The 27,877-nt window shown below is 38.5% G+C and overlaps 1 protein-coding gene across 1 annotated transcript in view; it reads right to left on the bottom strand.

Moving 5' to 3' along the window:
• The window catches only part of RCAN1 (regulator of calcineurin 1), a 271,137-nt gene that overhangs the window by 23,272 nt on the left and 219,988 nt on the right, over nucleotides 1-27,877 (bottom strand).

Below are 27,877 nucleotides of genomic sequence, written 5' to 3'. Positions count from 1 at the left end.
GATTTCGTTCCCATCACTCTACAGATACAGCAATTGTCAAGGTTACCAATGACCTACTTACAGCAAAATCCAAAGGCCACTTCTCTCTGCTTATCCTCCTTGACCTGTCTGCAGCCTTTGACACTGTTGACCACCCTCTTTTGCTCCAAACCCTGCAATCCTTCGGCATCTGCGACACAGCTCTCTCGTGGTTCTCTTCCTATCTGACTAACCGTACATTTAGTGTAGCCTTCTCCGGAGCATCCTCTGCCCCGTTATCACTTTCTGTTGGGGTACCTCAAGGCTCTGTCCTTGGTCCCCTTCTCTTTTCATTCTACACGTCATCCCTAGGTTCTTTAATAAAGTCCCATGGGTTTCAATACCATTTGTATGCCGATGACACCCAAATCTACCTCTCTGCACCAGACCTACCTCCTTCCTTACTAACCCCTGTCACTAACTGTCTTTCTCACATCTCATCTTGGATGTCCTCTCACTACCTTAAGCTAAATCTCTCCAAAACTAAACTCCTTATTTTTCCCCCTTCTTCCAATGTCTCCACCCTCAAAATTTCTATAACTGTTGATAATTCCATCATTACGTGTTTCAGCTTGGGCCGTAATCATAAACCTAGTTTATAATTACGGCCCAAGCCGAAACGCGTTAAACCTTTCAGTTCATGTGTACACCATGTCTATTTTAAATTTATACCAATAAAGCCTTTTTTTATTTTTGGAACATCGGAACTACTCTTCTCTTTTTTCGTTTTCACTTATTTGGATTACAAGGAATCCTTCCTCCTGTTCCTGATTTCCACAGCCACATCACGGCTACCCCCGGCGGTTTAACTGTATGTATATAACCCTGTGTACGGTATCGGGCTGAAGTTTTTTCAGCACCACATCTCTGTGTGGGATTGGCTGAATTCCCCCACATGACTCACCAGCCTCCGTTTCCATTGGAGAAGGGGTCATTTCGTCACTACCACTGAGGAGATTCCCTCGGCGAGGATCAAAGTGGCACTGTGTTTGTTTCCTCACCAGCATGAGTCGAATTCAACAGCGTTTCCCAAGGTTCCTGTTATTTGGGTGACGAAATCCCGGACCGAGCAGTCAGAGCCTGGTACTCTGTTTCCACGATAGTGGATGCCCGTGAAGCTACTGGGTGAGTTTGTGTATATTTGCACAGTCATCTTCTCTACAGGGATTGTTATATTGCCTACATTGGGAAGTTGCTCTTTTTATATTGACCCGCTAAATACCACTTTGTCACAGGGATAAAAAACCGCTATACACATATTTTGTAGTACATATGCCCTTAGTATCTAGCCAGGATTTTTACACATTTTCTCACAATTCCATCATTACCCCCTACCCCCGCACGCCCCGATGACTTGGGGTCACACTTGACTCAGATCTTTCCTTCACTCCTCACCTTTAGTCCTTGGCTAATGCCTGCCGCTTCCACCTTAAAAACATTGCTAAAATTAGACATTTCCTTACACAAGATGCAACCAAGATTTTAATCCACTCTCTCATCCTTTCCCGCCTCGATTACTGCAACTCTGTCCTCTCTGGTCTACTTAGCTGCTGCATAGCTCCTTTACAATCCATTATGAATGCCTCTGCCAGGCTCATCTTCCTTACTCGTCGCTCTTCATCTGCACCTCTCTGCCAATCCCTTCACTGGCTTCCTCTTGCCTCTAGGATTAAACATAAAATCCTTACTCTGACATATAAAGCTCTCAACTGCACTGCTCCCCCCCTACATCTCAGAACTTGTCTCTAGATACTCTCCCTCCCGACCCCTTCGATCAGCTCAGGATCTCCTCCTCTCTTGTCACTTCCTCATATTCCCGTTTACAGGACTTCTCCAGACTGGCCCCCATCTTGTGGAATTCCCTGCCTCGTTCCATAAAACTCTCCCCTAGTTTTAACAGCTACAAGCACTCCCTAAAAACTCTACTATTCAGGGATACATACAACCAACACTAACTTTTCCTAACTCCATTGCTTTCCCCTTGAACCCCTTAGAATGTAAGACTATGGGCCCAGCTGTTCACAGATCGCTTCATAAGAGCCGACTACAACAGTGAAACTCTCGGCAGGGCCCTCTACCCACTTGACCCCTACAAAAGCTATCCTGTACACCGACTATGTTTACAGCGCTGCAGAATCTGTTGGCGCTCTACAAATACCTGATAATAATAATAATAATAATAAATAATAATAATACATATATGTGTGAGTGAGTTTGTATATACATGTATGTGTGAGTGTGTGTATATGCATGTATGTGTAAGTTAGTTTGTTTATATACATGTATGTGTGAGTGTGTGTATATACATATATGTGTGAGTGTGTATATATATATATATATACATACATGTATGTGTGAGTGTATATATATATATATGTATGTGTGAGTAAGTGAGTGTATATACATGTACGTGTGAGTGAGTGTATATACATGTATGTGTGAGTGAGTGTATATACATGTATGTGTGAGTGAGTGTATATACATGTATGTGTGAGTGAGTGTATATACATGTATGTGTGAGTAAGTGAGTGTATATACATGTATGTGTGAGTGAGTGTATATACATGTATGTGTGAGTAAGTGAGTGTATATACATGTATGTGTGAGTGAGTGTATATACATGTATGTGTGAGTGAGTGTATATACATGTATGTGTGAGTAAGTGTATATACATGTATGTGTGAGTGAGTGTATATACATGTATGTGTGAGTAAGTGAGTGTATATACATGTATGTGTGAGTGAGTGAGTGTGTGTATTAGTAATCTGATTTAAAGCAGTTTACTCTGGTTCTCAAAGCAAGTGCATGCTTGTGCACAAGAACCCTAGGGATAAATTGTTCACTGAGTGATAGCAGCAACTCCTACAGCCCTTTGTGTTTCATATATTTATTTATTTGTTTATTTAAATACACTTTAAAATGCCCTTTTGTGGAAGCAACAAATAAAAATGCTCCCTTTAATTAGGACAACTATTCTTTACATTTTAACTTCTAAATAAATACAAATACAGTAAATGAAATGACACGCAAAAGGTGATCTTTAAAGGGATACCAAACCCACATGTTTTCTTTCATGCTATCTTTATTTGAAAAGCAGGAATCTAAGTCTAGGAGAAGGCCCATTTTTGTGGCTAAATGTAACCACCAATCAGCAAGCGCTACCAAGGTGCTGAATCAAAAATGGGCCGTCTCTAAGATCACCACTCGTATTAGCTTGAGAAATGAACAAATGTAGCTATTACTGGTGAAAACACTGAGCTTTCATTCTCAACACACCAAATGATATATACAGCTCTGTCAATGACATCACCATTCACCCTAGTGATTAAGCCAGATGCCCCAGCCATCTCTACTGTAGGCACTTGTTGTTGTTATTATTATTTTTTACTAAATAGAGTCTGGTTACAAACAAAGTGATAGCAGGGTATCTATCATTAGTACTGGGGTAATTAGCTCCACAACAAACTGATCACCTGCCATCTCTGTCAGTTACAGTATATGCCCATATTTGGCCTTGATGCCCAAGTCATCCTTATGCTATTGCTCGAATAAGATCCATGGTCCTGAAGCCATATCAAAGAATGCAAAAAATAAATCATGAACAATGAAACAATTAAACGTTGAGTTGAATGTCCCCTTAATCGAGCATTGTCATGAAATACGTAAGACTGATTAGAGAAAGTAATTTGATTTAGTATATTTTTTAAATTATTTTTAGAAAATGTAATACGTTTTGAAATACCCTCTAAGATATATCAAAGAAAGCAACATGCATAAAATGTTATGTGGCACAAAAAGCAAGGAAATGTGAAACCACCAGAACGTTTTTCTAGCCTTGGAATTAAATAAGATTGAGCAAATGGTGTGTGTAAAACAATGGAGTAATATTTTATAGAAGATTGAAACCTGTGGTTTGCTGGAAACCACTGAATGAGAAACCAGGAAAAGCGTCTAATGGAGAAACTAGTCAGCACTTCTGCATCGTTACTGCACATTTCCTGTGGTCAGATCACACAGGAATATGTAGAATTGTATAACACAGAAGCTTTGAACAGCTGCAAATCTATAAATTCATACAAAAACAAAAGATCATACCCAGCCTTACTCTTTGATCCACCCAGTCCCCGCTACCAGAACCGTTTGCACTCTCTATGGGCCCAATTGTCAAACATGGAGAGAAATTATGCAATTTTTTTTTGGTTTTTTTTTTTATATTACTGCACCAGAATGTTCCTTCAACCCTTCACATAGTTTAATTGCCCTTTAAAGGGATACTTAACACAAATTTTTTTGTTCATGATTCAGCAACTTTCTAATTTGCTCCTTTTAGCAAATTTTATTCGTTTTCTTGCTATCTTTATTTAAAAAGCAGGAATGTAAAACTTAGGAGACGGCCCATTTTATGTTCAGCTCCTTGGATAGCACTTGCTTATTGGTGGCTACATTTAGCCACCAATAAGCAAGCGTAACCCAGGTTCGGAACCAAAAATGGGCCAGCTCCTAAGCGTTACATTCCTGCTTTGTAAATGAAAATGACATGTTACAAGGATCAGAGAAATGAAATAAAAGTTTTAGTGTATTGTCTGTTTTATTATGCATTTATTGATTATGCAAATGGAAACATCAAGACATTACTAAAAATCAGAAACAAATTTGATTTATGGAACAAAAAACATCTTATACATTTACACCCAAGCACACCGGCAGCAGCTACACGTTTGTGTAGGTGTGCTCCTCTAATTGTGAGCCAGGATTAAAAAAATCACAATAAGCTACTTTATTTTTTTTAAATGTAAATAATATGTTTACACTATTTGTATTTTTCATTAGATTTCAGCCCCTGAAACCACTGCCCCCCCCCCCCCACCTCTTCAAAGCCTGCCGCTAAGCCAAAGCTATTTATTTTTAGCTGACATCACTGGGCTGTTTAGCCAATCACAGCCACACCGCGAGCGTCCTACACTATAAAATGGTTCTCTCTTGTGCTGGATAACAGCATGGACTCCATAGAAGATAATATTTACATTACTGTCCCTTTAAGTAATGCTCTTTCATATGCAATCTAAACATTTTTAAGACTTTACTGTTCTCTTATAGATGCTCAAAATATTTTTTAAAAGTTTGTCTTTAATTTATAAACAGCAGTGGTTTTATGCCTGTTTGTTTTTTTAATTGATATTGGTAGAACAATACTCTATATTATTCCAAGAAGACATGCAATAGCGGAAGAATTCCTTGACCCTGCGTTATATGTAACACAGTCTATCAGCATTACAGCTGTTGTTTACCTACAAGTGGTTGTTAAGAAGGTTAAAAGTCAACTAATATTTTCCAGCACTTCATTAGGGCTGCCACACCCTTGATACTTACTACTCCTTGTTTCAGCTTTTGATTGGGCCAAGTTACTTTTGTTCCAATATTATATAACCATGCAAACCTAGTTTCCACTTGAAATTGAATTGTATTGCAAACTGATGTTATAGGTTGAGACAATCAATGTTTACACCATGATGGTTTGTACTAGAATTCATCCACTCTTCTTATGTAAACAGGGATACCAAGAATTTGTCCCAATCTGTACAATAAATCTGTTATCTATAGGTGGAAATGATTGGATAAAAACTTTATTAAAACTAGCCATGATGGTTTGTGAAATATCTCAAAGGAACTTGGTACATGTTATATTAACCCTTTAAGAACCAGGAGTTAGTTTGCATGGCAAAGATCAATTTTTTTTCCCTCTGCAATTATGCGTTAATTATACTGTAATGCCTGTTTTTTTCCCCTCCAGTACCCCTAAATATTATCTATCATTTTTATGTAGATTTAAACACACATACCTATAAATATATGTGAAACATAATTTGGCGGCGCTATACAAAGAAATTATAATAATAGACACAGAAAACATTTTATTGTGGTATTTCAGGGCACAAAAAAAAAACATTTTTGCTGTATATGACCAGAGATTGTCAAGTTTTATTTGGCACAAACATATACACATATACATACAAACATTTACACACACATACTTACAAAATAAAGACATAAGTAAATAAACTTGTATGTGATTGTTGTAGATAAAATGCAGATCATATGCCCTGTGCTGAGGAAACAACTCATACTTGGCTCTCGGATGTTATTTGGGAGCAAGAAACCTCTGATGGTGTCATAAGTGATGCTGCAAATAAAAATCAGTTGAATAAGAACCATTCCTTTGCCAAGGTGCTTTGCATTACAAGGGGGGAGATTTATTAAGATGCATTTGCAGGTTTTAAGGCTTTGCAGTGCGGGCTGGCATGAGCAAGTCTGTAACCACCAATTTAAGAAGCAGAAACTGGTTCTTTTGCCTCTCCTTGACCAGAGGTGGTGAGATAAATCACTTGCTTGTTCTGATTGACATTCCCTGATCTAACGCAACTTGTTAGTACAAGAGAGCTCTTGTGCAATGTTACATTTTGCCACTCAATGCTGTATTACAAGTGGTGGTTGCAGGCAGGTTCTCTACTTGATACATTTCTCCCAAAATATAAGAAAAAAAGTTAATTTAAAAATAAATAAATAAAACTGTTACATTCTCCATGAGCCTGTGGGCTGCTACACATAAAAGCGAGGGTGCACATACACCCTGATATCTTATTAAAGGGACAACACCTTGAAATGTGCATTTCAGAATTTGTTCACTAAATGCAAATCCAGATATTTGTGTCTTGCACTTCTTTTTATGAATATACCCAGTGTCGAAAAGAGCCGCAGACCACACCCATTTCCCACATTTATTTCAAGAAGGAATTGCTGCAATGCACATGTCTAGTAATTACAAGGCATTTATGTTGTCTCCCTAAAGAATAACACATCATCCAAGTATAACTATGCTTAAAAAAAATTAACACTGTGTTTGCTGCAATTGTTTTTCAATATCCAAACTCCACTCACCACTTGCCTGATTTGGAGGAGCCAATCTGGGCATGAGTCTGCAGCCATAAAGGCTAGCCACGGTCAATATGTTTGTATAAACTGAATTGTTCTTCAGTTGTGTTTACTGTCCCTTGAAGCGCATGGTAAATGTTCAGTTTCCCGTGCTTGTCTGTAAGTTTACAACTGCATCTGATCTCTATAGTTGAAACATCAAGTGGGTCATAAATCAACTACGATTCTAAATAAGTGTCATTGGGTGCAGTTTTTGCACGTGCACACTAATTTACATCTCTTCAGCACCAACCCACTGGGCTCTATACATTTAATACTGCTACTTGACCCTTCTCTATATATAGTTTTTATTTGTACAGAACAAATCTGAGTTTAGCACAAGTCCTCTGCCAGATCTAAATCAGGACTTTGTAAATCAGACATTCATAAGTCTAGGGTCCTTAGGTTTTGTAGCGAGGTAGGTCAGGATATTCATTACATTTAAAGCCCCGGGAGCCAGATAGCTACAGCTCTGAATATGTGAAGACTCCTTTGTTTGGAAGGATTCTACGTATTTTATATAAAAACACTATAGCACCTTAAAAAGGGTGTAGCTTACTTCTTAATATTTTATCTATCTTGAATTTAATATAAATTTACCAACCTCCATATTATAGGGAGTACACTTTAAAGGGACATGAAAAAAGTTTCCAATTTACATGTGTTAACGAATTTATTTTGTTCTCTTAGTATCCTTTGTTGAAAAGAATACATAGGTAGATAGTCTATACATCTGTAAACCTCGGAAACATTCTTGGAAAGCTGCTGACATGTGCACGCTCCTGAGCCTACCTGCGTGCTTTTCAACACAGGATACCAAAAGAACAAAGTCAATTTTACAATATAAAGTAAATTGGAAAGTTTTTTTTTTCTAAATTGTACACTCAATCTGAATCATGAAAGAAAGAAAAAATGGACATAAAACAAGTTGGGATAGAGACAAAAAATAATAATTATTTTAAAATACAGCAATTTTTAAACAATTTTTTTTATGCAAACTATTTTTAGGATATGAACAGATATCAACATTTTTCATGGCACTTTAAGCTCATAATATTTCTCAACAAATATGCACTGCATTGCAAATATGGTTTAAAAACACTGTGACAAATCACATGATTTTGCAAGTCAAGAGCAGTTCAGGGATAAACTTCCTATTCCTCGTCTCCCTGGCTGAGTCCAATTAGAAACTTGTATTTTGAGCTAAGAGAATGTTGTAGTCTCAGGTGAATTTCTCTAGATGGAGTGAAACATGCACTCTTTTTAGAGGTATTCTGCAGCAAAAATGTATATGTGAATGTATATTTTAATGGTATTTTAATTTTTTAAACATTTCTGTGGAGTTTTAATGTTGAATTAACTGTTGAAGCATGGACATGCAGTCAGAATTTACTGTCTGCACTTTGAAAAACAAAAAAATATATTTTGAAAAGCACCATCATAGCCTCTCCCAAAAAGAAAAAAAGATCATATCCTTAACAAAATACCTGGTAAAATATAGTAGAAAATACAGCATTTATTCCTGGAACAACTGTGGGATAAACTTTGTTTGCAATAAACTCTGGTTCATCGTGTTGCAGAGTGAACATGTGGCAGGCACACATTTTATTCTAATAAACAGCTGTTTTCTTGTTAGCCACATAATTTTAGGTTTAAAGAGACATTAAAACACTAAATACATGCAATAATAATAATATACAGATATATTTTTTTTAAGATATATTAGTTTGTTTATATATAAAACAATAAGTGTAAAGTTTCCACAAATGAATGGGCGCAACCATGTTGTAACCTAGGTGTGCAGCCAATGACTGTGGAGTATAGCAGTGTTTAAAGGGACACTCAGGTTAAATTAAATTTTTATGATTCAGATACAGCATGCCATTTTAAACAACTTTCTAATTTACTTCCATTAAAAAAATGTGCACACTCTCTAATATTTACAATTTTTGAGTCAACAGCTCCTACTGAGCATGTGCAAGAATTCACAGACTATACGTATATGCATTTGTGATTGGCTGATTGCTATCACATGGTACAAGGGGAGTGGAAATACACATAACTTTGAAATTTGTTATAAAAAAATCTACTGCTCATTTGAAGTTCAGACTAAGTGCTATTGCATTGTCTGGTTATCTTGCATTTGTTGATTATGCAAATCTAATGTGTTGACTGGTCCTTTAAGGAACATTAAAGACTTTGAGATGGTAATATAAAATGATAAACTGTATATATATAAAAAAAACTCTGCAATATACTTTCATTGTTTATTTTGTCCACTTCTCCTGTAATTCCATTTTGAAATTGTGAGCTTTTCAGTTTCTGCTAGAAATGGAAGTGCAGAGCATTATTAAATGCCACACAGCCATTGGCTGCACACTCTAGTGACCTATTTATAACTGTCTATAATTGGACACAGCAGAGAAGTTAACCTAAGTTACAACATGACAGCTTCCATTGTTTTATAGACACTAAAACTTTACACTTATTTTGTCAATATTTAAACAGCTAATGGAACGTTAAAAATACATCTACATGTTATTCTAAGACTAATCTTTTCTTTGAATTCATCATTTTATCTAGAATTTATTTAGTGTTTACTATCCCTTTAAGTCTGGAGTTTGAACTTTCAGAATGAAATTACCTGTATAGGAAAAAGGGGACAACATAGAAAATTAAAGAGTATTGCATTTTATCCCTAGATGTAATAAAACATTTTATATTATAATCTCTCAAATTGTTTAATGTTCCTTTAACCCTTTGAGGGCTAACGACGGCTCTGAGCCGTTGCAAATTTTCCCAGTCAGGTGCTGACGACGACTCAGAGCTGTAGCTAGCATTCACCCACATTGAAGGCAACCTGGGAGCTCCCATCGACTCCCACCCTGGTTATCGGGCCTGTATAATGACAAGCATCGTCTGGGCTTCACGTTTTGCGTGTTGACATCACGAGTAATGAGGTCACCGTGCAACTTTATTGAAACATTACAATGGACAGTATAGGGAAATGGGGGCATGTATCTCAGGCATCTAAGCAGCTACAGACCCCCAAGACCCACCGTTGGAAAGGTAACCGCCTTTCCAACGGTATAAGTCTTGGGGATCTAAAAAAAAAAAAATGTTTTTTAAAAAAAACAACACAAAAAAACCTCAAATCCAGCTTAGCACCCAGGTGGGAAATTACTGAGCACTCAAAGGATTAATACATTATTAAGTAAATAATTGAATTATTTATACAGTGGAGAAATAATTTTATACAGTAACTTGTAGCTGCAACGTACTGCCTTTGAGATTCTTCTTGCCCAGCTTAGGTTTTTGGAACATTAAAGCCGCGCTGGTACTGAAAATCTACAGACTGCCATAATATAACAGTTTTAATGTTCTATGGCTACAGAGTATATGGGATGTCCCCTGTGTAACATTGTTGCTGGGTCAAATCACTTAGATGGCATCCAAGGTGGTTATCCCTAACCCTAGCGTTACCCACAATATCACCACAGCTCTCACCAGAATACCATGCCAGGGAAATCTTGCTACACTTGAGATCATCTTCCGGCCATGAAACTGTTACCGGCCACATCACATGTGCTTTTATTGGTCTAGGCTTTATAGACCTGTGACTAAGATTGGGTCTAGAACTTCTATCTAATCAGTGTAGATCTACAACACATTGGAGCATCAAGGATTATAAGGAGATAACATTAGGAGGAAAAAATGTGAAGCATCTTAAAAAGGACATGAAGCCCAAACTTTTTCTTTCATAATTCAGATAGAGAATACAATCTTAAACAACATTCCAATTGACTTCTATTATCTAATTTGCTTCATTCTTTAGATATCCTTTGTTGAAGAAATACCAATGCACATTAGTGAGCCAATCACACAAGGCATCTATGTGCAGCCACCAATCAGCAGCTACTGAGCCTATTTAGATATGCTTTTTAACAACTTATATAAAGAGAATGAATAAAATTAGATAATAGAGGTAAATTGAAAGTTTAAAACTGTGTGCTCTTTCTAAATCATGAAGAAAAAAAAATTGGGTTTCATGTCCCTTTAAAGGGACACTCAGGTTAAATTAAATTTTCATGATTCAGATACAGCATGTAATTTTAAACAACTTTCCAATTTACTTCCATTAAAAAAAATGTGCACAGTCTTTTTATATTTACACTTTTTGAGTCACCAGATCCTACTGAGCATGTGCAAAAATTCACAGACTACACGTATATGCATTTGTGATTGGCTGATGGTGGTCACATGATACAAGGGGAGTGGAAACATACATAACTTTGAAATTTGTTATAAAAAAATCTACTACTCAATTGAAGTTCAGACTAAGTGATATTGCATTGTCTTCTTATCTTGCATTTGTTGATTATGCAAATTTAATGTGTTGACTGGTCCTTTAAGTAGGATGGGGGTTCAGAGATGCTTCAGGGGGAGCAGGTAGTGAAAGTGGGTACAGTGTTGGACATAATAAGAAGATTTGTGCTACATAATTAGTATGAGGTGGGTGAATGTTGAAATTTTAACATTCCACCACTAGAATGGAAGTTCGCCTTGATATTCATCTGGTCACTAAAGTGTTTGTAGGAAATGATCATTAATATTTGAATGTCAAAGCAACATTCAAATATCAAATGTTAATGTTTTAATATTGAATGTGTCATTTGGATATTCAAACATAACATTCAAACAATGAAATGTAACTTTGTTTGAATGATACATTTCATTATCAAATGCCAAATTTGATAAAGGAAATAAATATTTATTTGCAAAAAAAAAAAAAAGTTAAATGTTAGAATTAATTAACTGGAAAATAGTCTTTTTTTTTTTTCTTTTAAACTCCAAGACTGGTACCATATACATGCTCACACTAACATTTTTTTTACCTACATGGGCACTGATTGCTACAGTGGACTCAACAGAAGGCCCTAGTGCAAAAATGTTTCTGGAGACCAAGCCAAAGGTAACTCAGTAATAAGTAAAAATAATAATATATATGCTTTTCTGTTTAATGATTTTGAGTATATATATATATATATATATATATATATATATATATATATAATAGTGAACACGCTGCACTGTCTAATGATGTGTGTCTATATATACACACACTGACTAATACAATATATAGTGAGTCTCATGCCTTCATACTGTAATGTGGGGATGTGCTCACCTAGCCTTTTATATTTATACATATTATTTTGCCTCAGTTAAATATATTAAAACATAGTTTGTACTTTTGTAAATTGCCTGAACAATTACAAGAAACTAAAGACTGCTATAGAAAATACAAAAACATGCATAGAAATAATCCGGTGTCCTGACGATGACAGGTGTATAGCAGAGGACAAAGACGCTATACAATGAGAGCTTACACCTAAACAGACCTTAAATGAACTTTTTAAGCAACACATTGATACACCCACTGCAACAGTTTAGTGGCCAAAGGAATGCAACCATGACAAATTAACTCTTAGCTCTTATTTATTGGCTGTATTGGCTAACAGTTCCAAGGCTGCAGATTGTATTAAGGGAATCTAGGGTGACAAAAACAAGGTGACATGCAGCTTAACAGGAATGTGCACAACTGCATAGTGCAGAACTTAAACATCATAAGTAAAACCTGTTTGAATCTAAAGTGAAAGAAATAGCATGTGAATGATGTACAACTAAGCTCTGAGACCCTAGTCCTTACCACCAAAGAAAAATAATGTGGAATAGAAAACATTGTTTAAATGAAAAGAAAAAAGGGTGAGAGCAAATCCTCTTTCTACTCCCCGCTTAGGGCTCGATTTATCAAGGCTTCTCCTGCTCTTTGACTGCAGGTTATCACAAGAGCATCTGCAGTCCGTATTTATGAAGCAGCGGTCATCAGACCGCTGCTTCCTATCCTCTTCTCCACCTCTTAGGTGAATAATTTCAATCGCTCCGGTCTCGTCCGACGAGATTGACAGCTCTTGCTGCGCGTGATTGGCTGTGCGTGGGCAGCATTTCACGCAAGAGCAAAATAGCGCTCGTGTGCAATGTTAAATTCCGCCAGCAGAATTCTGTCCGCCAGAGGCGAGCTGCAGTGGACAGGGGCGCAAATGTACGCCCCTGTCCGCCCTAGCTTGATAAATCGAGCCCTTAATAGCACAAAAATCGCTAAAAATAAAATAAATGTGGAAACCATAGAAACATAGCTATTGACGGCAGATAAGAGCCATAGGCCCAGCAAGTCTGCCCGATATTACCTAACAGTATAAATGTATCTAGCTTGTAGGATAGCCTTATGCTTGTCCCAGGCATTTTTAAAGTCCACCACAGTGTTTGTCATTACCACCTCTTGAGGAAGTTTATTCCATAAATCAATCACTCTTTCTGTAAAGCAGTGCTTCCTCAAATTACTCCTGAATATACTCCCCTTCAGCTTGAGATCATGACCACTTGTTCTTGAATTTTCCATTTTATGTAAAATACCCACAGCCTCAGTTTTACTAAACCCTTTAACGTACTTAAAAGTTGCTATCATATCACCTCTTTCCCTTCTCTCCGCTAAGCTATACATATTTAGGTCATTGAGCTTATCCTGGTAAGTTTTATTTTTTAGACCATGTACCATTTTGGTTGCCCTCCTTTGCACAGATTCAAGTTTGTTAATATCCTTCTGAAGATATGGCCTCCAGAACTGCACACAATACTCAAGATGAGACCTAACTAATAATCTGTAAAGTGGCATAAGAACCTTACTATTTGTGTTGCAAATACATCTATCAATACATCCAAGCATTCTGCTAGCCTTACTCGCTGCAGTACTACATTGTTTACTAAATTTTAAATCATCTGAAATAATAATTCCCAAGTCTTGTTCCTCATTTGTAACAGTCAGTAAAGTGTCATTGAGACTTTAATTAACATTTGGATTTTTCTTCCCTAAATGCATAATTTTACACTTTGCTGTGTTAAACTTTAGAACCCAGTCATTTGTCCAATCCTCTATTTGTTGTATATTACTTCTCATTTTGTCTACCCCCCGGAACATCCACTCTGTTACAAATGTTTGTATCATCTGCAAACAGACATACTTTCCCCTGCAGCCCTTTGCTAATATCACAGATAAATAAGTTATACAAAACAGGCCCCAGAACTGACCCCTGAGGAACACCACTAGTAACTCCGCCCTCTGCTGAATGTACTCAGTTTACTAAGACACTTAAGCCAGCATTCCACCCAGTTCACAATTTTTGATTCTAGACCAAGGAGATACAGTTTGTGAATTAGTTTGTTGTGTGGGACAGTGTAAAATGCTTTGCTGAAATCTAGATATGCAACATAAACTGCTCCACCCTTGTCTAATACTTTTGTTACATAATCAAAGAAGTTAATTAGATTAGTCTGACATTATCTCCCTGAAGTAAAACTGTGGAACCAGGAAGTGTAGGTTTCTTCTGTAGTAATCTATATCACAGGTATCATAGTTGGCAACAGCCCTGCATCGTCCAGGTTAATCCCTGCATTTTGCTTTGTGTACCTGAACTTTATTGTCCTGGGACTGTGTGGCCCCCTGCCTTTGATGTATCTGACAACTTCCTGCACATAGCTCTGTGCATGGTGGCAGCTTAGCTGGGGACTTACTTTCTTTTTTTAATTAGTTTTTAGAGCTCTCTCTCTCCCTGTTACAGTTGTCTGGATCAGAGGTGGAATTAGCTTGTGTAGTTTTGTAACCCTTCGCTGGCCAGTGCAGGCTGCAGTACCTGCTGAATATTGAGGACTGAGTCCTGGCTTGTTCTTCAACGAGTTACTCTCTGTAAAAATGCAGCACAGCAGATAGAAGCATCTCCCTGCCAGTGATGGATGCTGCTTGTCACATTCCATCACATCCCACTTTAAATTCTCACATATAGGTCATGCCTGGATCCTATCTGTTGTATTAAACATGCTTCTCATTTCTGGCAGTCAGCATTTTTATACACCTTTTTGTAAATGCACCTTCTTTCTCTGGCAGTTAAAGTGTAAATGTATCTTTACATAACAGTTGGTCAGTACCTCATAGTAACAAAGGGGTTAATAATGTAACAAAGGGATTAATAATGTATTTTACATAGATATGCCCTCTGTAGCAGCCAAAGGGTTAATGCAGCTATTTGCCACACAGCCCTCCTTGGTAGCTAAGGTGTAAATATGCCTTTTTGTATTCAAGAGTTATTCTACCTATAGTCAGCTCAGTCTCTAATAGCCAGAGGGTTTAAAGCTCCTCACTGTACATTGAATAATATTTTATGCAAAAGGTTAATTCATATGGTTATACAACATTTGGTAATCCCTCAGTGCCAAGGGATTAATGCTTGTCTTTATATAAAATTGCTCAGCCTATCCTTATACACAACTCTATGAGATGAGCTATGCATCTCATCTGCAGCATTGGCAATCACATTAATACAAACAGCAGCCTTTGTCAGTGTCTCTTCAACTCTATAGTGTCTGTGCTTCATTTGCAACACCCACTTGTTTAAACCATGCAAAGGGATTAAAAACATAGTTAAAGTAATCTCCAGTGCAGCAATGCACTACTGTGCACTGCTGCTGCTGAGGATATGTACATATTCAATAAAGGATTCAAAGAAAACAAACTACATTTCATAACAGAAGTGAATTTAAAATGAAATGCTGTATCGCAATAATTAAAGTCTGACTTTCCTATTACTTTAAGTCATCATTATGGCTAAATTATACTACTAGTTTTTAATGTGCTTGTTTTGACGGGTTGATATGAGTGGGCGGAGCTATTACCAATGACACTTGCGGTCAGGAGAACGCCTTTGAGCACTGTTTTTAATGGTCACTAATAAAGATATGGGGGCATATTTATGATTGTAGCGTCATGTCCACCGCACATCGATAAATGCAGACAGCATACACTGTTGGCATTTATCATTGCACCAGCAGTTATTGTGAACTGCTGATGCAATACAACCCAGGCAGATTCGTGGCCAATCAGCCGCTAGCAGGGGGTGTCAATCAACCCGATCGTATTTGATCGGGTTGATTTCTGTCCGCCCCCTCAGAGCAGGTGGACAGGTTCTCTTAAGGCGTCCCCTTACCAGAAGCAGAGAAGGCGTCCCCCTCCTCCTCAAGTATTCTGTCAAGTCCACCGTTCTACGAATATTGTATGGGGCTTCCCTTCCTTTAATGAAACCCACCTGGTCAGGGTGAATCAGTCGGGGGAGTATTACCTGAAGTCGGTTTGCCAGAACCTTTGTCAGGATTTTGATATCCTGGATTATCAAAGAGATAGGCCTGTAGCTCTGGCACAAAGCAGGATCCTTCCCTGGTTTGGGAATGACTATGATTTTGGCTATAAGAATATCTGTAGGGATTTCAACTCCTTGCATTATGTCATTGCAAAATCTCTGCAAGTGTGGTACCAAGGATGTCTTAAACAATTTATAATATTCGCTAGATAAACCATTGGGGCCTGCAGCTTTACCGGATTTCAAGTCTTTAATTGCCGTGAGGATTTCTTGTGCTGAAATCTCAGCGTTTAGTGCCTCTCTTTCCGCGGGGTCAATGGTGTGAAGCTGTGCTTTTTGTAAAAACCGTGTTAAAAGTAATTGTGTCTGGTTGTTGTTATTCACTTTTTGTCCGTCATATAAGGTCTCATAGTAGCTAGCAAAAGTGTTAGAGATAACCTGTTGGTTTGATGTCTCAGTGCCACCCTTTGTGTATAGTCTGGGTATAGAATATTGTTTCGTACTGTTTCGTAATTTATTGGCTAAGTATCTGTCCGGCTTATTGGAATAAAAAAAATAGTTAGCTGTCAGTTTTTGAATAGCCCTCATTGCAGAGTCATTCAAAATTGTTGTCAATAATTTTCTCTTAGTTTGGAGGATTCTAAATGTGGTGCTAGATTGTGTGCTTTTGTGTTGATCCTCTAGAGTCACAATATCTGAGTGAAGTTGGTTAATTGTCTGATTTGCCAATTTGGTTATTCTAGATTTTTCTTTTATCATTACCCCCCGAATGACAGGTTTATGCGCAGCCCATAAGTTAATAGAGTTGCTTGTGGTATTCTTGTTAGTATGCCAATATTACTCAATGAGGTTCCCTACCTCTGTATGGAATTGTGTATTTTTTAAAATGGATGGGTCAAATGTCCATGATTTTTGTCGTTGGATGTTGATTATGCCTGTCAATGTTAATTGGACCACCGAGTGATCCGACCAAACACATGGATGGATATTGGAATTGATAATATTCGGGATCAAAATCTGAAATCCAGATATAATCTAATCTTGTGTAAGTGTTGTGGGCATGTGAGTAAAATGTATGGTCTGTTGTTGTGCCATATAATGTCTCCCATGTGTCAAGCAGGTTATGTTCAGAAAGTGACTGTCTTATCGATTTTACTATTGAATTCTGGCTATTTTGTTTGTGGGTGGGTTTAGTATCGCCTCTAACGGCTTGGGCAGTGATATTGAAATCTCCTGCGAGTACTATCCTAGAGTGAGACCACTGAGTCAGCTGATGAGAAATATACTGAAAGAAGGAGTGTTGGCCTTCATTTGGAGCGTATACGTTACATAAGGTGACTTTCATGTCTTGTATGCGTCCCCTGACAATGAGAAATCTCCCTTCAGGGTCTATTATAATTTCCTCTGATTCAAATTGCAGGGAGGAATGTATGAAAATTGAGACTCCCCTCTTTTTCTGGTCTGTGGTGGAGTGGAAGTGGGTAGAAAATTGTCTATGCCAGTATCTCGGGATAAGGTCGTGTGTGAAATGTATTTCTTGAAGGAACACAATTTTTGCTTTTAATTTAGTGTATTGGTTGAGCGCTATCTTTCGTTTAACAACTGTATTGAGGCCTCTCACATTGTGTGAGAGTATGACTAGGTCACGTGACATGGGATCTAGAGGCAGTGCTACATGCTATTCTAGCAGGTTGAGTAAAGAGTAAAGGAGGTTGTGTCCTTTTAGACCTCTAATCTGTCTGGAAATCTGCGACAAACCACCTGACCACATTAGAAAAAAAAAAAAGTATTGAACAACCTAGAAATAAAACAATAAAAATGCAGGTTCAAAACCTGAACTGTAAACATGTGTCTAAAAGAAATATAATCATAATTAGTTGTGCAGTATGACAGCTTAAAACATATAACATAGAAACAAAGGGTAATCCGTGTAAAATATAGTTATTTGGCATCTTTTTTTTATATATATCAGAAATTACATAGCAACCCCAAGGGCCTACAACCCTCTAAAGTGTCCAAGGTATCCCTTGCATATTGTGAGTCATTTGTGTACATTTGTACTCAATGTCTTGATGTGTCATTAAGATCCCAAGTTCTGGGAAGCTACCTTATTTCAAAAACCCAAGGGGAAAGTGTATCAACTCAATGTCTCTTATGGTAGGTGAGAACAGCTGTAGGCAAAGCTGCAAAGAGAAAGAAAGTTAGTCATACTTATCTGGTCAGCTAGTTGCCTTTCAGATGTTTTGTGATATGTCGTCATCTTTTTCATGCGGTCTTGGGATTTATTTTGGCCTCTTCTTCTGTACTGTAGCCCATTTGGCCCTTTTGTGGGTGTTGTCCCGTTGTGTGTTGATGTCCTCCTCTGATTCTTGGTTGAGCAGTGGAAGGTCTGGGGGTTCCAGGTTTAAGTAGGAACAGATCTCGGGAATGTCTTGTCGGTTCCTGATTGACATTGCCTTTCCTTTATGTTGTTGTGTAAGGCGAATGGGAATCCCTAGCTGTATGGTATTTGATTTTTGTGAAGTAACAAGGTTAGGGGCCTCATAGAATTCAACCTCTGAAGTACTGATAGAACTGAATTACTGTTCCTTGAAACTCAAAAGTTGGATTCTTTCTTGCTGCCTGTAGGACCTCTTCTTTATCTGGAAAACGTAATAACAACTATGACATCCCGTGGCGGGTGATCTCCTTTAGGTTTTGCTTTAAGGGCACGATGTGCTTGTTCAATTTTAAATTTTTCTTCATCAGTGTGCCCTGTAATCGCTTGGAACAATTGCTTCAATAAATTCTGCAGATGTAGTGGTGCTATGGATTTTGGTACTCCTTTGAGTATGATATTGCATCTTCTTGTGCGGTTCTCTATGTCCTCCATTTTGTCATGGAGGTCTTCCAATCCTTGTTTGTGATGTTAGACTTGTTGTGACACTTTATCTATAGCTTCCTCTTTAAGGTTGTCTTGTCTTCAATCGTGGCGACTCTCGTGCCCAATTATTGCATATCTTACTTTAGTTCTGCCAAGCTGTTGGTGACTGTAGATTGTATGGAGTCTAACTAAGTCCACATTTTTTCAAAGTTCATATTAATATCTTGTTTAGACACCAAATCTTTTGGATCTGCTGTTAGATCCCCTGCAGCGGCTTCCTCAGGTGAAGTTTGGTCTAAATTCCCCTTGACATCTGATTCTTGGGTTTCTAGCATTTTATCACCTCTAGAAGGCTTGAAGAACAAACTGGTTGTTGCAGTTTTACCTACAGAGACATTTTTTTAATTTGCATAGAAGACATTCTGGGGAGTTGGCCCTGTTATGCAAGCAGACAGCTGCAGGTGGATAGTGGTAGTAAAAATCTGGATGCAGGGAGCTGGGTATGAGCTTTTGTGTGCAGCCTGATAGAATATCTCAGAGGCCTCTTGATTCACAGTTGTATTTGGGAGTCAGGATGGGGGTGTTTCTTAACAGCATACATCTGGTTAAAGCTTAAACTCACATAGGGTTCTCGAAGCCTCTCCCATGGTAGTAACACCACTCATCTGCCTTTCTGTGGAGTATGTTTCTCCCCCAGCTTAAAATGACCCTTAACAATCCTTCACTGCGTTTATAATCAGGCCTTGTATGTGTGTCCCAGAGTGCTGTATGTTCTCTTCATAGTGTCCATCTTATTTGATAAAATAGCTGTACAGCCCCTATTCTATGTCCCTTGTGTCTTTAATCTTGTCGCCTTATTCGTTCAGAATGATAGGGTATTAAGGGAGAACGGGCATCCACTTTTTTCTTTCTGGCCCAAACTGCATCATGCTACAGCCCCTGGTCTTAGGGTGTCAGACGGCGTGGAGGGGTGAATATCTATGTCAAGGCTAATGGGGCACCTAGCGTGTGTCTTACCCCTGTGCATGTACAATGTCTGGGCTGGTCTGTGGCTCGGTGTGAGTTTCTTCCGCCATGTGGACTGACAAGATGGCACCGTCACTTCAACGGCGAGAAAGCCCACGGCTGTGTCCTCCGTTCTCCCGGCTCTTAAGTCGTTCTGGACAGCTGTCTGAGAGATCCCTTACATCTCAGAACCCTCTCATGGCAAAAGTGCTGTTTCTCACAGATCGTACTGGGCTGATTATCCATTTGCCGGGTTTACTGCACGGAGCTCATTCACTATGCTGCCATCTCCATCTCCTGCCTGCCTATGTCATTTAAAGGGACAAGAACCCCCAAAATTTTATTTCATGATTCAGATAGAACATACAATTTTAAGCAACTTTTCAATTTACTTGTAATCAAATTTGCTTTCTTCTCTTGGTATCCTTTGTTGAAGGTACAGTAATACACTGCTGAACACATCACATGAGCCAATGACAGAGGCATATATACATGCAGCCACCAATCAACAGTTACCTCCCAGTAGTGCGTTGCTGCTCCTGAGCCTACCTAGGTATGCTTTTAAACAATGGATACCAAGAGAACAAAGCAGAAAAGATAATAGAAGTAAATTGGAAAGTTGCTTTTTAATTGCATGTTCTATCTGAATCATAAAATAACATTTTTGGTTTTTATGTCACTTTAAAAACAGAAACTGGGGGGAAAAACTCCTTACGGGGTTAAAGAGACATAAAAGAGTAAAAGGAAAATGCTCTTATATTATTATTCTTTTGCTTGCATATAACTGAGTTTAACCCCTGAAAATTTAGTTAAAAACATAGTTAAAAGCCAGCTCCAGAGCAGAAATACACTATTAAAAACTAGCAGAATACATCTGAAGAGCCAATGACAAGAGGCATGTGTTTAATGTTACTTTAAACTTGATACAAAAAAAATGTATGATCAACAAGACAGAAACCTGACTGAGTTGGATCTGACAGGTCAGATTGACTTTGTTCATAGAAATTGTCACAATTTTCCCAAATGTGTACTCCCAGCCTCATAAAACTCATTTTTCTAGTTGGGTAATAGCTGCAGTGTCTATACATGTGAATATCTGCATATTTTTGCCACAGAAACTAAACCTAAATCTGTTTGTATTCACAACAAGACAGAAACATGACTGAGTTGGATCTGACAAACCACATTCTCTTTTAATCAAAAATGTAATTCTCTTTTAATCAAAAATTTTCCCCAAGGCATTAAACAAAATCTATTTTTTCTATATGCTCTGGGTAGATGATTAAGAGCTACTAAAATCAAGAGTTATATACATATTATATACTTACAAATCATTGTTATCCTGCACAGATTTCCTATGTTATAAAATGGACAGATTTATATAGTATCAGTGCCTAGGATTTGCACATATCTTATTGTGTTAAAATTTCCCAAGAATAAATCCGGCTCCAAATAGAGACAAATGAATTACACGGTCACCTTCATCCACATTCGAAATCCTAACGAAGGATCCAAATGCACATTCCCTACTATTGATTGTACTGTCTTTGCTGAAGGGGGAATTTCCTTTCTTCTGGCCTCACTTTCAGTTTCACTGGTGTAAACAGTAATCCTGCAAGCTCTTTATATGGCACCTGAATATATATTTACAACAAAATCATATCTCTAAAGAGTCTAATCTTAGTTTGCCCCCACCCGCCACAGATGATGTGATAGTAGTTGGTTTGGAGTTGTTTTTTGTCTGTTAATGCCCCATAAAACAAATCATTAATTCAAGATTAACAAAACACTTTGCATTTAGGGTGACTTCCTTAAAAAATACCCCAAAAAATTGGAAGAACGCTATATAGAAATGTATGCTTTCATTTTAAAGTGATTGTCAATCATATGCCTAGATTTAGAGTTCTGCGTTAGCCGTCAAAAGCAGCGTTAAGGGGTCCTAACGCTGCTTTTGGCCACCCGCTGGTATTTAGAGTCAGGCAGGAAAGGGTCTACCGCTCACTTTCAAGCCACGACTTTTCCATACCGCAGATCCCCTTACGCCAATTGTGTATCCTATCTTTTCAATGGGATCTTCCTATAATAATTTTTTTTAACCCCTAATCTGCCGACCGCACATTGCCGCCACCTACAGTATCCCTATGAACCCCTAATCTGCTGCCCCTAACATCACCGACACCTATATTATATTTATTAACCCCTAATCTGCCCCCACCCAACGTCGCCGCTACCTAACTACACTTATTAACCCCTAATCTGCCGACCGGACCTCGCCACCACTATAATAAATGTATTAACCCCTAAACCGCCGCACTCTCGCCTCACAAACCCTATAATAAATAGTATTAACCCCTAATCTGCCCCCCCAACGTCGCCGCCACCTAACTTAAAGTATTAACCCCTAATCTGCCGCTACTCTAATAAATGTATTAACCCCTTAAACCTAAGTCTAACCCTAACACCCCCTAAACTAAATATAATTTTAATCTAACGAAATAAATTAACTCTTATTAACTAAAGTATTCCTATTTAAAACTAAATACTTACCTGTAAAATAAACCCTAATATAGCTACAATATAACGAATAATTATATTGTAGCTATTTTAGGATTTATATTTATTTTACAGGCAACTTTGTATTTATTTTAACTAGGTACAATAGCTATTAAATAGTTAATAACTATTTAATAGCTACCTAGTTAATATAATTACGAAATTGCCTGTAAAATAAATCCTAACGTAAGTTACAATTAAACCTAACACTACACTATCAATAAATTAATTAAATAAATTACCTACAATTACATACAATTAAATAAACTAAACTAAATTACAAAAAAAAAAAACCCCCACTAAATTACAAAAAATAAAAAAAGATTACAAGATTATTAGGCTAATTACACCTACTCTAAGCCCCCTAATAAAATAAAAAAGCCCCCCAAAATAATAAAGGTCCCTACCCTATTCTAAATTAAAAAGTAACCAGCTCTTTTACCAGCCCTTAAAAGGGCTTTTTGCGGGGCATGCCCCTAAGTAATCAGCTCTTTTGCCTGTAAAAAAAAATACAACCCCCCCAACATTAAAACCCACCACCCACATACCCCTACTCTAACCCAAACCCCGTTTAAATAAACCTAATACTACCCCCCTGAAGATCTCCCTACCTTGAGTTGTCTTCACCCAGCCGGGCACCGATGGACCAAAAGAGGACATCCGGAGTGGCAGAAGTCTTCATCCTATCCGGGCAGAAGAGGACATCCGGACCGGCAGACATCTTCATCCAAGCGGCATCTTCTATCTTCATCCATCCGGAGCGGAGCGGAGCGGAGCCATCTTCTTCCAGCTGACACAGATCCATCCTCTTCAACCGATGCCTACTCGCCGAATGAAGGTTCCTTTAAATGACGTCATCCAAGATGGCGTCCCTCGAATTCCGATTGGCTGATAGGATTCTATCAGCCAATCGGAATTAAGGTAGGAAAAATCTGATTGGCTGATTAAATCAGCCAATCAGATTCAAGTTCAATCCGATTGGCTAATCCAATCAGCAAATCAGATTGAGCTCGCATTCTATTGGCTGTTCCGATCAGCCAATAGAATGCGAGCTCAATCTGATTGAGTGCACGAGCACGTTTTGCCAGCTTACCACTACCGTAAGCAACATTCGGCTCAACGCACCCTTTTTGGAGCCTAACGCAGCTCCTCAGACAACTCTAAATACCAGCGTTGTCTTAAGGGTGTGTTGGGAAAAAAAGCAGCGTTAGCTACACGGGTCTTTACCGACAAAACTCTAAATCTAGGCATTAGTGTTTTTGAAACGCTAGCGCCATTATCTAAAGAATAAATAAATGCACCTTCATTAATGGTTTTCAAGGGAATATGCCACAAACATGCCTTTATGTTGCTGATCTTTCAACTAAAATAACCCCATTGGGCTTTTTTATTTTATTTTTTATGACGTGATGTTTCCACCTATTATCTGATAGCTGCGCCACTGGATAATAGGTGGAAATGTCACCTCATGAAAGAAAAATAGCTTTTGCCGTGGGTGGCTGGAGGGGGCTATTTTAGTTAAAATATCAGCAAAATAAAGGTACGTTTATTGCATATTCATTTAAAAACCATGAATAAAGGTGTCTTTTATTTATTCTTTAGATAATGGCTAGCATAGGCGGCTCTGATATTAGGCAAAATAGGTGGTCGCCGAAGGCCTAGCTTAAACAGGGGCCTCACAGTGTGTTTCTATCTTCATATGGGGATTTTTTTTTTATGTGCGGCATGTGCATAGGATATGGACGAGTTAAAAAAAACACAGTTGGCTAGTTAACATAGAAACACAGGAAGTGTCTTCAAGCTCTGTCCCTGACATTCTGCTGGCTACTACTGTTTACCCGGGGTCTACATGTTCCAAAATGCGGTTCTGCAATAGGAGAGTTGTGTCTGAGGGGTTATACTGCGCACCCTGCTAACCTGCATGCCAAATCCTTCCCACCCCTGTTGTCCCTTAAATGTCTCAAAACATGAGTCCCATACGCAGCATTTATAGTGCACCGTGTGAATAGCACACAGCGAGTAGACATATGCAGGTGTGATTGAAGTGCCTGACGATATGAGAATTGGCCACACACAGCTTTAAGAGGAGCAGGGAGCAAGGGATAACCTGTTTGAGTGAGCGCCCAAGGATAATCCTGTCTGTAATGCTGATAATTATTACATTTTTTAAAAATCTGCCCTTTTACCTCAAAATGTCTTTAGCTCACAAGAGTAAGTGTTCTGTGAACAGTTATCTTTAGCTACTGTCAGCTGTATGTTGAAAAAAAAAACAGCCAATCGGCTTCATCAGTGTTGAGGTCACACTGAGGTGAGAGATAGAAGGGAGATTGTAAAAGAGAGGGAAGATGAAAAAGAAAGTGGAGAAAAAAAACAGAAAAGAGAGTGGAGAGAAGAAAGCAAAGAGATAAGAAGCAGAAGGAAGGAGAGCATGTTTATAGACTAGAAATGGGCAGTTAGAGATAAAGGAGAACATGAAAAGAAGAGAAGGAATGAGGGGGTAGAGAAGGAGAGTAAAGAGAAAGACAGATAGATAGTGAATAGAAAGAGTGAGAAGGGGGAAAAATAGAGGCAGAATAAGAGAGAGAAAAGATAGAGTGAAACAAGAGAAAGACATTTTGAGGTAAAATATCTTTTTTACATAGACATGTTCATGTGACACTTTCTTGTTAGCATTTTATAGTTATGCTGCATCACTTTCAAGTCATTTAGCATATATCCCTATAAATGCACTATTTTTCTGTTGTTATCAGTTAACGCCAGTTATTACCTTAGAGATATTACGATGGCTACAGTACATAGATGGCAGAGCTACCAAAGACAAACAGAATTACTTTAGCGACCACCCTGAGTCATTTGATGATCATCAAACTACTCTAGAAGTAATTTGCACAGCATCAGACATCATCAGGTTTGTGAATTCATCAGCTAAGGTAACAATTCTGGGTGATGATTTAAGAATGATTAGATTACCTTACTGATTACTTCACAAGCATGAACAGCCAGTGAATGAGAGTCATCTCATTTAAATATTTCGGCCTGTGGGCATACTTCAGGATGGCTTCGGATGACTAGTCTGGAGTCATTGATTACTTCAAAATGACTCCAGGAAGATCATCCTTTTTGACTAAGGTACTTACAGCATTCTACAACCCAGAGGATTGGCAGATAAATCTGCATTTCACCTGGGAGTGGCTGGGGATCACACAAATTCCACTGTGTCCTTCTATCCCTCTATCCTTCGTAATCACTCTGAGGATGAAAACACAATTTATGCTTACCTGATAAATTTATTTCTCTTGTGGTGTATCCAGTCCACGGATCATCCATTACTTGTGGGATATTCTCATTCCCAACAGGAAGTTGCAAGAGCACACCCACAGCAGAGCTGTAATATAGCTCCTCCCCTAACTGTCATAGCCAGTTATTCGACCGAAAACAAGCCGAGAAAGGAGGAACAGTGGTTACTGTAGTTTAAATTTAAAAATTACCTGCCTTAAAATGACAGGGCGGGCCGTGGACTGGATACACCACAAGAGAAATAAATTTATCAGGTAAGCATAAATTGTGTTTTCTCTTGTAAGGTGTATCCAGTCCACGGATCATCCATTACTTGTGGGATACCAATACCAAAGCTAAAGTACACGGATGAAGGGAGGGACAAGGCAGGAACTTAAATGGAAGGAAACACTGCCTGTAAATCCTTTCTCCCAAATATAGCCTCCAAAGAAGCAAAAGTATCAAATTTGCAAAATTTTGAAAAAGTATGAAGCGAAGACCAAGTCGCCGCCTTGCAAATCTGTTCAAAAGAAGCCTCATTTTTAAAGGCCCAAGTGGAAGCCACAGCTCTAGTGGAATGAGCTGTAATCCTTTCAGGAGGCTGCTGTCCAGCAGTCTCATAGGCTAAGCGGATTAAGCTTCTTAGCCAAAAAGAAGGAGATGTTGCCGAAGCCTTTTGATCTCTCCTCTGTCCAGAGAAGACAACAAACCAAGCAGATGTTTGACGAAAATCTTTAGTAGCTTGTAAGTAAAAACTTTAAAGCACGGACCACGTCCAGATTGTGAAACACAAGGATGGAACAACAATCTCTTGATTGATATTCTTGTTAGATACCACCTTAGGTAAAAACCCAGGTTTGGTACGCAGTACTACCTTATCCGAATGGAAAATCAGATAAGGAGAATCACATTGTAAGGCAGATAACTCGGAGACTCTACGAGCCGAGGAAATAGCTACCAAAAAAAAGGACTTTCCAAGATAAAAGTATGGAATGAAGAGGTTCAAACGGAACTTCTTGAAGAACCTTAAGAACCAAGTTTAAGCTCCATGGTGGAGCAACCGGTTTAAACACAGGCTTGATTCTAACTAAAGCCTGACAAAATGCCTGAACGTCTGGAACATCTGCCAGACGCCTAACTAGCTGACAATCCTTTTTCCAAACCTTCTTGAGAAAAGATAATATCCTAGGAATCCTGACCTTACTCCATGAGTAACCCTTGGATTCACACCAATAAAGATATCTACGCCATACCTTATGGTAAATTTTCCTGGTGACAGGCTTTCGTGTCCGTATTAAGGTATCAATAACTGACTCGGAGAAGCCACTCTTTGATAAAATCAAGCGTTCAATCTCTAGGCAGTCAGCCGCAGAGAAATTAGATTTGGATGGTTGGAAGGACCCTGAAGTAGAAGGTCCTGTCTCAGAGGCAGAGACCATGGTGGAAAGGATGACATGTCCACTAGATCTGCATACCAGGTCCTGCGTGGCCACGCAGGTGCTATCAGAATCAGATCTCCTGCTTGATCTTGGCAATCAGTTGAGGGAGCAGAGGAAACGGTGGAAACACATAAGCCAGGTTGAAAGACCAACTATCAGTGTCACCTTGGGATCCCTGGACCTGGATCCGTAACACGGCAGCTTGGCGTTCTGGTGAGACGCCATGAGATCCAGTTCTGGTTTGCCCCAACAATGAATCAGTTGTGCAAATACCTCCGGATGGAGTTCCCACTCTCCCGGATGAAAAGTCTGACGACTTAGAAAATCCGCCTCCCAGTGCTCTACACCTGGGATATGGATAGCTGATAGGTGGCAAGAGTGAATCTCTGCCCAGCGAATTATTTTTGAAACTTCTAACATCTCTAGGGAACTTCTTGTTCCCCCTTGATGGTTTATGTAAGCTACAGTCATGATGTTGTCCGACTAAAATCTGATGTACCTCAGAGTTGCTA

This window comes from Bombina bombina, chromosome 3 (genome assembly GCF_027579735.1).
Source record: "Bombina bombina isolate aBomBom1 chromosome 3, aBomBom1.pri, whole genome shotgun sequence".
NCBI lineage: Eukaryota > Metazoa > Chordata > Amphibia > Anura > Bombinatoridae > Bombina > Bombina bombina.
The sequence above is the reverse complement of the archived record's forward strand: the minus strand, read 5'-3'. Positions and strand labels throughout refer to the sequence as shown.